We start from the raw sequence: 13,872 nt of genomic DNA, 5'->3' as shown, positions 1-13,872 counted from the left end.
GGCTACCACCTAGCAATTGTGGTGTCTGGCGGTGACACCACACTTTGTCTCATACACACATTGAGACTCACACAGTACTCACCACGTGGAAGTACTCGTCTCTAATTTCAAGTCCTGCACACGCCATTTCTTAAATATTTCCAACTTACAGTACACACGCCAGTAATTCAGCTTAACGTAAGCACTCGGAAGTACTTCAACTTATTGCTACACGTGGTTTCATTGTGACCGTTGGTCACTTCCGAAGATTACTACGATCCCCTTAATATTACCTGCCTGACATTTAATTATCACCACAAAAGTTCCTGAAATAGACAAATTATTATTCCAAAACTACTCTTAAGTATTTCACATGCATACCATGTCTCCACTCTTTTGTCTTTACGGAGCACACCTAAGACAGGTCTTACTAACACAAGATCCAGCGGCAGAGTGCTGAAAACATGGCCGTTCTTCAGGTCAGCTCGCACCTCCGTCAAGGTGGGGGCGCACCATGTTACCGTATTGGTCAGTCACATTTCAGGCGCTCAAAGGTCAGGTAAATTTCATCTCTTTGGTTCCACCAAAGGTTACCAAAGGATCGTCTCAAAGATAATCATCTACTGTACATTCACTATCTGCAGTTAGTAGACGACTGTACATTCATTCATTTCACAGATCTCACCAAATTGGATGTAGGGATTTATTTTATGGGAGTGCACATGTGGTCAATTAAATAAATAAATTGTCGTTCTTTCCTACGCTGGTATCTGGCTTCGGTGTATTAAGTGAAATTGAGTTATTATTACAAAAAAACTATGTTGTTCTGACAAGAATAACGAAGAATGTCGGGCGGTACTGTACCCTTTCAATAGAAGTGGTTCACTTTTCTCCAAAGATCTTTATAATTTTTCTGTAGGCAGTATCTATCTTACCCCTAGTGAGATAAGCCTCTACATCCTTACATTCGTCCTCTAGCCTTGCCTGCTTAGCCATTTTTCACTTCCTGTCGATCTCATTTTTGAGACATTTGCATTCCTTTTTGCCTACTTCATTTACTGCATTTTTATTTTTTCTCCTTTCATCAATTAAATTCAATATTTCTTCTGTTACCCAAGGATTTCTACTAGCCCTCGTCTTTTTACCTACTTGATCCTCTGCTGCCTTCACAACTCCATCCCTCAGAACTACCCATTCTTCTTCTACTGTATTTCTTTCCCCATTCCTGTCAATTGTTCCCTTATGCTCTCCCTGAAACACTGTACAACCTCTGGTTTAGTCAGTTTATCCAGGTCCCATCTCCTTAAATTCCCACCTTTTTGCAATTTCTTCAGTTTTAATCTACAGTTCATAACCAATAGATTGCGGTCAGAGTCCACATCTGCCCCTGGAAATGTCTTACAGTTTATATCTGGTTCCTAAATCTCTGTCTTACCATTATATAATCTATCTGATACCTTTTAGTATCGCTAGTATTCTTCCATGTATACAACCTTCTTTTATGATTCTTGAACCAAGTGTTAAAGGATACATTTGAATGCGTGTGACTGTTTTTGCTGTACCCCGTTCGTGCATGCGTAGAAGCTCTCGGGGGCCATTTTAAACACTTTGTCTAACGACGTTTTCGTGTTTTGTGCTGCACTGTACCGTGCAGCCACGATAAACTAACACATACTCTGTAGAGGACGCTCTATGGATTTCCGGTCTTATGATGTGTGTATTACTTTTTTCTCTCTTTATCACCTCAAATATGGTTCCCTGCAGTTTGTCCCCATTTAGCGAATTCACTCTGTGTAAAAGGGTGAGTTTTTTATCTTGAGACAACGAAATATCTCAAAAACTATACACCGGCTTAAAAACGGAAACACACTTGTTCAGTATGCTTAAAAATGCTATCCGGTGACCCAACTTTTTCTCGTGCCTACTGTAAGTCTTGTAGTATGTTTTTAATTCTACGAAGGAGTCAGGTATATCCTGCATTGGAAAATGGGAATATTTATTTTTTTACTGGTTTATAAGTCGTCCCTTTTCAGAAGCTATTAAACATTTACTCTTTTTACAAATGGAAATGTATGTTCGATATCGATAAAGAATAAACATTTACCATTGGCAGGTATTGGCTGTAACCGACTCTATCGTCGAATAAAATAACTGTGATTCAGGAAAAATGTTACGAAGTGTTAGCAGTTTGAATTCAGTACTACTCACACAATGACATAATCTTACATTGTACATCACAGGAACAAGGAAATAGAAGAGGTACAAGGTATTCATTCTACACTTTAAATTTCGCAAGATGCAATGAAAAAGCCACAAACTAGATTTAATACAACATGTGAATTTAGCGACATGTTTACTATGCCTGGTTACCATCCATATCATACTTGATGTTAAACGAAGAAACTAGTTGCTTTATCCTGTGTGTTTCTAATCACTGGAGAGAAATTCTTTTTTAACTTGACAGTTTGAATATCATTACTAGGATGCAGATGTGTGTTATAGGAATTATTTATGTTGTTAGTTCTTCAACAGACTGCAGAGGTATCTCCTGAAAACTTGGTGCTTTGCAAATTTATACAAAATAACGGTTTTTACGAATTCTTTGTAATATTATCAATACTTCTCTATTGTCGAGGAATATGAAAATGCGTCACTGTACTCTACGACTGAAAACAACCTACAAAATTAAATAAGAAATTCAACATCAGCACAGGAAGCATTGCCAGATATGGGCTCACATGTATTCAACAAGCTGCCCAGTAAATTAATCTTTCTGCGGCTAATACAGTGCACGTTAAGAGTGAATTACGGAATCTTCCGTTGGGAAACTTCTTCATAGCGTTGAACTGTAAATTCATAGAGACTCTTAAATTATTACAGTAAGAAATAGTATAATTATACCACTACAATGTATGATAGAGCTGTCACTTGCTATTAAATCAAATGTACATCTTCACACTGTTTACTTACCCCAGAGACTGTTTTCAGCGGAGTCTTTCGAAGGTGACTCATGTGACGAGAGGAGGAAAGATTGATGTTACTAAGATGTAAGACAGCTACGTGACGTGCAAATCGAATAAAAGAACTCCGTAATTGACAAACAGCAATGGCGAATCGGGGAGGGGGGAGAGCATTTTTTTAGATTTAAAATTCAGTTGCCTAACAATTCGTTTACGTGTACTGTAAAGTAGACATTTTATTTTGGTTTTTGCAAGTTATGTGTGTGGACGTCAGAGAGAGAAAATTATGTTACTGTTACCCAATATTTGATCTTGTTATGGCACAGTCGTTGCCTTTTGGCAGTCTGACAAATTCTTTGTTGAAGTGTTGCAGGTGATGGACGTGTTGACTTGTGGTTGTATCTGTTAGATACGGAAGGATTTATTGTATACGACAGCAATGATGAATATTATGCACGTGTTGCAAACCGAAGAGAATATGACTTTTGAATAATGTTATTTGTGAAGAGAAGAAAGTTGAGGTAAGATTGCAGCAATCCGCACCTAATTTCTTAGAACAATTACTGTTAGCTAGTTGACGTACTCAGAGCCGAGAGAAAGACCGCCCCACTTTCCTGAGTCACGTATTAAGATATCAACTGATTAAGCCGTTTAATGTTTATAGAATTTTTTTGTTAACATCGTACGCTTTTGAAATTGTCGTTCACTTTGTTAAGAATAGTGTTGTTCAGACCACTGTTATGTTTGTAGATCACTCGAAATTTTAATCTGTCCTTTTGAATACATACTTCGTTCTAAAATCGTTGTCTTGGAATATCATTTCATAGAAATTGTTACTCTACCCCATTACGCGTTATCACATTGCACTCTGTGGTATGCAATTGTTGGAATATTTATTTAGAAATAGAAATCTAGCTTAGACGCTGGTCCGAAACAGCGCGACTGCTGCGGTCGCAGGTTCGAATCCTGCCTCGGTCATGGATGTGTGTGATGTCCTTAGGTTATTTAGGTTTACGTAGTTCTAGGTCTAGGGTACTGATGACCTCAGATGTTAAGTCCCATAGTGCTTAGGGCCATTTGAACCATTTCTTAGACGCTGCCTGCTTGCTGTTTACTGTTGTGCTTTCGAGAAATCTGCGACAATGTTAGCAAGACGCGAGGTTAGTGGAAATTTTGATTAGAGCCAGACAATTGTTTTACTTCAGTTGCGCATTTCGTGTAAAGGTAATTTGTTTTGAGACCAGTTACAGTTCAGTTCCAACTAGGAGCTGTTCAGTCAAAGGTTAGCAATCGAGTTTAAGTTGGACATCAGTTTGTGACCACATAGTTTTGGTGACACGTAAACTTACGGAGTGGGAGGTAAAGCTGGCCTAAATTTCGTTGAGAAATCTATAGTGGGAAGGTTACAGTACTGTGTAAAAATGGCACAAACGTATGTAATTTTATACGGGCGTTAGTTAGTGCAACCAAATCAATGAAAAGTATATACAAAAATGGCTCTGAGCACTATGCGACCGCACGGGATTAACCGTGCGGTCTAGGCGCTGCAGTCGTGGCCTGTGCGGCTGGTCCCGGCGGAGGTTCGAGTCCTCCCTCGGGCATGGGTCTGTGTGTTTGTCCTTAGGATAATTCAGGTCAAGTAGTGTGCAAGCTCAGGGACTGATGACCTTAGCAGTTAAGTCCCATAAGATTTCACACACATTTGAACTTTTTTTTTTTTTTTTTTTTTTTTTTGGAGCATTATGCGACTTTATTTCTGAGGTCATCAGTCACCTAGAACTTAGAACTAATTAAACATAACTAACCTAAGGACATCACATACATCCATGCCCGAGGCAGGATTCGAACCTGCGACCGTAGCGGTCGCTTGGCTCCAGACTGTAGCACCTAGAACCGTACTGCCACAACGGCAGGCAAGTATTTAGATAACATTGAAATAATTGTAAAATAAATTTTATATAACTGAAGTGAAAATTTTCAAGTGATTCGTCGCGGTAAATCTCATTTTAATATAGGCATCTCACAGACGACAACCCGTAGTATACATTACAGAAATGTGATGGAGAGAACTAGGGGCTAGGTAAGCAGAGGTGGAAGATCAAAGCAGCCGAAAGTCTCATAAAAGAGTGTGAATTTTGTAGAAGAAAGAACTGTTTTTTTTTTTTTTATTCGCGGCTTGTAGCATGGAAAAGATACAACGTACTCTCTGACAACCGTAAAAAATCGTGTGTAGAAATTTCTTCACGTCCGAATAATGGAATACGTCCGTCTTGCAATTCCGTTCTGGTCGTTTGTAAGGGGTCAATAGTCAACAAGACCGGGAGGGGGGGAATGACGCCTCTCAACAAATTTCCTCGCTACAGGGCAAACAGAATAAAACCGAAACTGATTTCTGCTCTCTGGTCGCGCTTTTTCGCGCGCCGTTCGCGCCAGTGTTTCCGCATTAAACAGCGGGATCGATACGATCGAGCGCCGTTTGCCGAAAACAAAGCGCAGTACAGCGCCAATCGGTGTAGCGCTAATAGCATTAACCGTTCGCGCCGCCCGGAATGGCTACGGAGCGGCAATAAAAACGGCCGCCGAGTGAACGGCGGCGCATGCGGACGCTACTGCAGTTTGCACCCTCTTTCTGTGCACCGAGGGGAGTGTGAAGGGAGGTGAGTAGGGATAGGGGACGCAGCGCCGCAAATGCAGAGCAAAACGCGAGCGGGCTGGTGCAGCGCCGCGCCGTGACCGGCTTCTGTTTCTCGCGAAGCATAATGCCGACCGGCCACGAAAGGGGGCAGTCCGCGCCGCGCCGCCGAAATAATGAAGCTGTAGAGTCACCCTGATAATATATATCCCAGTGACAATCGAAATTGGAAAGGCAACGCCGGTCAGTCCATTTATTTCCACCGCCGAAGCGATCCATTTTATCCGCGAACAAAATACTGCCGTCGTGCGCTCCCGCCAGCTGTCTCTGTTTCTCTCTCCCTCTCACTCCGCCCGCTAGGAGCGCTGTTGGGCAATATGGCGGACGTTGTAGGCATCGCTTGACTCATTGCGCGCGATGTGCCGATGACGGCAGAAGGGTTTCAGTAGCCACCACCGACAGCGAGGGAGGGGCCCCCATCCGGCGATTTATGTGGGTGGGCGCATCGCGTTTCAAAGTCGCCAGTACAACAGGCGGGCCGGGACGGCTTTGAGCCGTGACGCCGACATGCACCCGGCGGGCCGGCCGGCCTGGATCGCGTGTCAACGATTGTCCTCGGCTGTCCAAACCCGCTGCTGTTCAGATCTGTGTCTATTGCTCTTGCGTTGCGTATCAGGTACCTCACAGCGATCTGTGTCCCAAGTTAAAAGGCTTACTCACACCTTCTACCTCTGGTTTCGAAATTCACTTTTACTCTGCGGACAAACACATCAATGGAATCACGAACTTGGGCTGCCTGGCCAGGAGAGACTGCTGTTACGTTTATTTCTAGCTGTACTGTATTTGAGATTGCTGTGTGACTACCTGAAGCGGATCATGATACATCAGCTTGTCTCTTAAGTGTCTCTTAAATTCCTGAGGACAATACAGTTTAAAGAAGAGGGATGCATCTGCTTATGTATTTACGTATGAAAATACAAGAGCTCTTCGGAAAGTAAGGTTCGATCAGGCGCAAACTGGAAACCACAAAGAAAATCCGATGAAACACTGCAGAGATATTGTCAGGCAGCGTGTAATAATGAAATGGTCGATGCTTCATGACGTCAGTATGACAAGAGTCTCGCATGGTCTGCGTGTCCTTTCCACCTACCTTCGCCGTCAACAAGAGCCCGAAGGAAAATGTTGCTACTTGCTATTTACTGCGAGGAATCAGTAACTATGACTATAAATAAAAGTTTTGAGTTTTCACTGGTTGATATATTCTGGAAAAGCTCACGCCCAAAAATTATAAGTCTTAGCATTGTAGCAAGTATCCCTATCGGAAACAGCACTATTAACCGTTCAGAGGCAACCTCTACAGGCAGTTCCACGTGAAGTAGTTTATCGCCATGAGTTCTAACCACCAAAAGTTATTTCCTTGTCTTAAAAGAGCAATATAATCTCGCCACTTGCCCATCCATTTTGTCACAATTGTGGGCAGCACACATACTGTTTCTTCCATGCAAATCTATGCACGTCCAAAGGAATTTTGCATCATAAATCAGAAATAACATAGGCATTGGGCAAGTGACTTTCAAGTAAAATGTCTCCCCTGTATGGGAATATACTTAATTGATGAACGAGTACAGGATGCAGACACATCGCTGACAAGATATGGAAATTTGGGTCTGGCAGTGAGTAATGCTCAGGTAGCCAAATGGTAAAATAACTGCACGAGATAAACGGGAAATCCGGCTTCGAGTCCCGGCCAAGCACAAATTTTCTTTGTCGTCATTCCGTTATACAGCTGATGATAGTCCCTATTCGCAATTGCAAATACATTTTATGTGTTTCATGACGGCTCTAGTCGCCACAGTGTCTGTTCCTTCGGACAAGCAGCTATGTAATTGCATCGTAAATGGGAATGACACTTGCACTGCAATATCGTCACACAAAACATGTGTTCTGGCATTGTAACTAATATTCCTACCGGAAGCAGCGATGTTAACGGCTCAGAGGTGACCTCTACGGGCAGTTCCAACTAAAATGGTATATCGGAGTGACCTCTGATCACCAAGACTTAATTGCTCGCCTTGGAAGTATTACGTAATAGAATTGTCGTTTAACAATCTACAATCGTTTTAATTTTTATCCGAAAAAATTGTGTTTGTGTTAGTTACTGAAAAGATTTTGTCTCGACTGTATTCAAACTTCGCCGGCCAGAATTTTTAGACAGGAACAGACGGTAGAACATGAAATCTGAACTTCTTATTTAAGTTTCCTTGTAGCCATAGTTGTGTAAAATACAGTTTTGACACTTGGCACCGCTGCATTATTTCAGGAATTTAATCGAATGCTTTAATGAGAACTTTCTATTACAATTACACATGATACTTAATCTAACATGAATAAGGACGTTTCCGTTCCAAATTGGTTCTTAGTAAATAACTTGAAAACTTATATAGGTAGGTTATTGGTGTCACATATGCAATATTGTTACATTATACTGAGGCTACATACGAATTTTCGGAATTTTTATATGTAGTGGCTTCAATTTTTCGTAGAAACGCCGATTTTTGCCAAAATATTGCTCTGGTCAAGTTCAGACTTGTAACTTTAAACTGTCAGGTACATTTAAACATTCTCACAATTTTTAGCTTTCTAGTTTTATCATTCTGCGCCCCTTTTTTTCTTAAGATCATATATTTTGCCTAACGTATTCATTTGATCATTCTGAGACTTTACAGTGTTAATATTATTTTAGTTAAGCACATGCTGATCAAGTTTGGAACACTTATGAGCCGTGGCGACTGGTGCTAGTTAAGCTCCACTTGCGTCGCTGATATCGACACTCGTCTGTTCTTGTATCTCTGACTGCACCGCCTTTGGTTTTCCGACTTGGCGTGTGGCCGAGGGCTCTCTCCGGTCGTCGTTGTACGAGGTAACATGTTTCGGAGGCCGGCCCTCGTCTCTATCCGCTGTGCCTGGGCCTCAGAGTCCTCGTCGTTTTGCCGCGCGCCGGGTGGTCGGTGCTGGTTAGTCGGCGCTTTTGCTTGCGAAACGGTGGCGGGTCCGACATCTCACGCTGGACATCTTCTCATCGTGTAACTGGAAGCATTAAGTTAATTGTCGCACCATGTGTAGACTTCCGTTTAGTCCACAACATGAACGTCTGCATTTGGAGTGGAGCGATACCGTGTGTACTACTGCTTTATGCGCTGCGCGGTCTCGGTGAATAACGTGCAGAAAGACTACTTCAAACATATATTAATTAGAAACACCGATCTGACGAACAAAATAATCTCTTTCAATGAAGTTTACCTCGCAAGTAATGGGAGAAAAATATTACAGTTTAAAGAAAATTGTATGTAAGTTAATAAAAGAATCTATGAATGAAAAGACAAAATCCTTTAGGAAAATGATTTTAAGTATGAGCTAAAATTTGATAATTACAGAAAATACGATTAGTTAATGAAGTTATTTTTAGAAAACAGGTTCATCGACCCAACGAAAGCAGCATTAGACTACAGCAAAAGGCGTTGTGTACTTCTTAGATAGAATGCGTCCACAGGATACAAGATTCAATGCATAATTTCCGTATGGCACTCATAACAAATTATAAAACACAATAACTGTGCTCATCTGAAAAATAATAAATAGCAGCATTCACCAAACAGTCATTACAATCGCTATCGTACAAATATGGGCATTTGCCAGTCATATTCCGTTAGGCAGTGCCACGACATTAAATATACTAAGCCTGTGGCCCTCAAAATGGCTCTCCATTTTACAGCAATAAATTTTCGACAAGTTCTTCAATGATAATATTACGCATAATAGGGTGTATAACTCTCACTAGGAAAATTAAATTTGTAAAAAACCGGAGAAAAGAACAATTTAAAATTATACCACACGAAGCGACTGCCGAAAGCAATTGCACTTATCTCCTAAAGGAACTCGTCACCCGGTAAAAAGGAATCATAATATTTAAACAGTAACAATTACCAAACATTTTTAAAATACTGTCGTCAATGACTGCAGTAAACATCAAAGTTAAACTTGAAAGGTGGTGGTAGTATTTTCCATAAAGATTTTCAGGAAGTTCGGACCATAAAGATGAAGTTGCGAATTTGATAAATGTACTCAACGTCTGTACTATCTACATAACCTAATTCTTTGTATGACTGTGTTTGAGACCAGAGATGTTTGCCAGGGTAACTGACAGAGTAGCACTTGGAGTTTCTGTGTTGGACGGTCTTGCAATGTAGGGGAAGGCGGGGCAAGACGGGGAGGTGGGGTAAGACGGGGAAGGGCTATAAGCTACAGGTAGCCATCTACGCATAGCTACGTCAACATCATCAGGTCCCAGTGCGTTGACATTGCTGAACCTTAGTTTCGCGGCGGTTTCTGTGAGCTTTGCAAGGTACGTACAATTGTTATACTGATTTGCAATGTTTTACACCTTTCGAGGTCCTAAAACATGTGTTTCGTGAACATTTGTCCAGACTGTATATATAGCACTGAATAGTACGTCTTATTAACAGTAAACTGCTGTGTCAGTAGTCAATGTTCACTACATAGTGTTCATGTAGGCGTAATATAACCTGACAGAGTGGTAGGGGGCGAGACGGGGTGGGGCAAGATGGGGAGCTTCCCCGTCTTGCCCCTACTATTTGTCCAACCATTACGTTCTTATCGTCTCGTGTGTTTACCTCGCTGCGGGTTTTGAACACGTACATTAAACGTTGAATACAATTGTAAATAGAATGGTATTCGTTATTCCAACGTTTCGTAATTAATTACAAAGTATGCCTTAGGCTATATGGTGAATAAAAATACACAAAACGTGCAAAGTCAGTATTCTTGCTATGGTTTAACGACTGGCTATTGGAAATATGGTATTTACTGTATAATATAGATTATCAGGAATGATCTGACTCAATAGTACGTTCCACTTGTTTTATTTCAGATGGTTCGCAAGTATCGGCGACAAACGTCTAGGCAAGGTTGGTCGTTGGAGTCAACGGAAGGCGCTGTAAATGCTGTCATGGAGGATCATATGGGTTCTTTCAGGGCTGCTCGACAGTTCAACGTGCCACAGAAATCTGTGTTTCAGCGTCGGGGTGCCCACGACACTTGTGCAGGGACAGAAAGTGATGATGACGAGGCTGTCCACACTTGTGTACTATGTGAAAGCAAGAGGCCAAAATAGAACGTAATACGTGATTCTACAATTCGCAGAACCATGTTTCGAAAGCTTATCGTCACATAATTTCGTTATTCCAATCCTTATTTAAGCTTTAGAGATGAATTCATGCTAGTTCCCCATCTTACCCCACATATGGGGCAAGACGGGGAATTGGTAGTTTATGTTTCAAATCGAGATATTTGTAACTAAATGTAACGAGTTTGCATGTTTCTTTGCATGCTATTGTAATTCAATGGTTTGTAACGTTGTTACTTTAATTTGCTATGAAAGCGGTGCTGATAGACAATAAAAGCGGGTTAAAAGCTGTGAGCTGTCTGGGGAAGTTAACCTTGCATTACTGGACAACTGTTTCACCAGGTATCCAGTCTAGCTTACCAAATTCCCAATTATCACCTTTTAGTAGTCATACGACAACCGGTGATATATATATATATATATATATATATATATATATATATATATATATATATATATATGTATGTATATGTATATACAAAGAGGATTTAAATAAAAAGAGATAAATCAGTTTATATTTGGAAATTTATTTTAACATTGAACATTGAAATTTCAGTATATTAAACTTGATTCATAAGTAAACTGGTTCCTTATTTAGGATTGTGAAAATGTGAGATTGTAATCTTACGGAACACATCAAATATGGAGCCAAGATTCGGAGACTGCATACAACACTGCATTCATAAAATAACACACGAATAACGTTGAAACATATGCAAGAGGAAATTAACCACAACCAACCGATTCAATTTTCACCCAAAGAAGTTACATTCTTAGCACAATCCTGTCCATCATGTAATTACCACACACTGGTATACTAAATTCATACTAACTCTCTGTGAAATCTTCCCGAAAAGAATAGCTGAGGGCTACTTTGATGATTACACCACATGCTTCACGTGGTCAAATTGGTTTACACAACGAGTGTAACTCCACAATAATTTTGATAATTAAAATAAATTAGATCGAAAAGCAATTTACAAGAGAAAAACCTCGAACTGGTTACTATCGTCTTACTATTAACCTGATGGATCAAACAATTGTATAAGCACGTGGTGCTGGTCTCACAAAGTACACCCCACGTGGGTTGAACATAAAGAAACGTTGCTATATTGAAAAATATTGTCAAGACGAGACGTTATAATCTCACACACATTCGTATTTAAGATTGATGACCTTAGTTAGAGTTACTGATCAACACGTGGTTCCACTTTACTCACAAGGTAGTGACATAGCAACTACTGGAAGATATTCTGAACTTCACACTCGAAATACACTACGTTGCAATTTAAAATAACATTAGATATTTTAGACCTAAACCTGAAAAGGTGATTAAATTTTCAGTTAGGCTGAACTTAAGAAATCCATTGTCCTACGGACTTAGCAGACACGCGCTTAGCCGGAGATCTTACCACTTCAGACGCTCGCCGCGGACAGACTGACCTGCGCTCCTACCGAGCGTGCTTCCCAGATACAAACGGAAGTGACCAGAGAGGCAGCTTCCTATACCAACATGACAAGGGACGGACAGGACCATACTAAGAATAGAAACCTCTCTGCTTTTAGAAAGCGTAGCTACCTGTTCCGACGTTGGTCCTACGGTTCTCTAGCAGACAGGCTTGTCTGCTACCCTCAAGCATGCAACTAGAAATACATTTGCTCATTCATCCTCTCACACAGAAGGGAAGGGAGATGACAGTATCTTATCATGTACAGTATATCAAAGAAAGCGGATGTAGGTTCCGTATGGGACTGTGTGACATGAATTACATATAAACTGTGTTTTAAAGTGTAGTAGTGTGACAGATCGTTCTTGTTTATGTGTAAAAGTAACACGTTTCACTGCTCAGTCTCCTCCCAGATAGTCAGAAACACCACAGTAAATTTAGAAGAGTAATTTATGCCGTAAATGACAATATCTTTAAGAAATTAACATGAAAGGAATCCAATAGAGACTAACAAGTGATAATCAAACCTACTTGAATTTGTTTATTTTTGTCCCTTTTGTAAGCGTTTAAAGTTGGCTTCCCCATCTTGCCCCGCCTTCCCCTACATGATTTGAAAAGGATGGAAGGGCCTGCTGTGTAGTAAAGGCAGCACTGTATTTAAAAAGGATCTTGTCGTAATATGTTTTGAGGAAAGATATTGAGCAAATGAGTTTGTATTAATGGAAGAATGGTAAAAGTCAACTTTGAAGGGAATCTAGTTTTTTTTTAATATTTGCAACTGTGTAGCTTCTTATTGTTAGAACATTGCGTATGTTTGAAGTGCAGTGGTCTTGTCTTATAGTTGAAACAAGTGTCAACGAAGGCAACTGAACACAGAATTCTTAAGAAGCATTTTTCGAACTTGTCTAGGTGTGAGAACTCTATGAAAAAGTGTATTGTTGTCATGGATTAATGAAGCGTAGTTAACCTTGGAGTCCTTTTTCTCATTTACCAGTCGTCAAGATTAGTGCCCCATTTTCATTTTTACCTTCAAGACTGTCTGCACACTCGCAGTGTATATCGTCAGTTGTGTACTGAGAAGCATTTTATGAAAATTGGTAAGATACTGCCTTGCACTGCACATCGCAAGTACGGCAAATGAAATTTGATTTTTCACAGTCACATCACTATTCCTAACAGCAACAAGTTAAAAGTTAGACGAGCGTTCTGTGCGCACAGGTAGGCAAACAAATTTAATTGCCGTCAAAGTTCACGTTCACTGTAAGGCACATTGACTGTCAGAGTGTATTTGTGCATATAACATCATATCAGTCAAGAGGCTTAATACCAGTAGAAGATATCAATAAAGTGCTACATGTATCTTGTGAATTTTCAAGCAATTTTATTATAAAGTGAGATGCGATAATTTTTATGTTCATTTACTGTGTAATTATAATAACAGTTCTGATACGGTGATTATTTGCAAGAGTAAAGAGAAAGATTAGCAATATTCTGAGCCAACATTTTAATCTGAGCCAATTTGTTTTGTAGTCAGAGGTTGGTTGGTGGGCTGATTGGAGGGAGGGGACCAGATAGCGAGGTCATCGGGGAATGAAATCGACCAAGCACTTTAAAAGAAACCATCCCAGCATTTGCCTGAGAAGATTTGGG

The sequence above is a fragment of the Schistocerca serialis genome, chromosome 6, assembly GCF_023864345.2.
Source record: "Schistocerca serialis cubense isolate TAMUIC-IGC-003099 chromosome 6, iqSchSeri2.2, whole genome shotgun sequence".
NCBI lineage: Eukaryota > Metazoa > Arthropoda > Insecta > Orthoptera > Acrididae > Schistocerca > Schistocerca serialis.
This window is presented reverse-complemented; position numbering follows the sequence as displayed.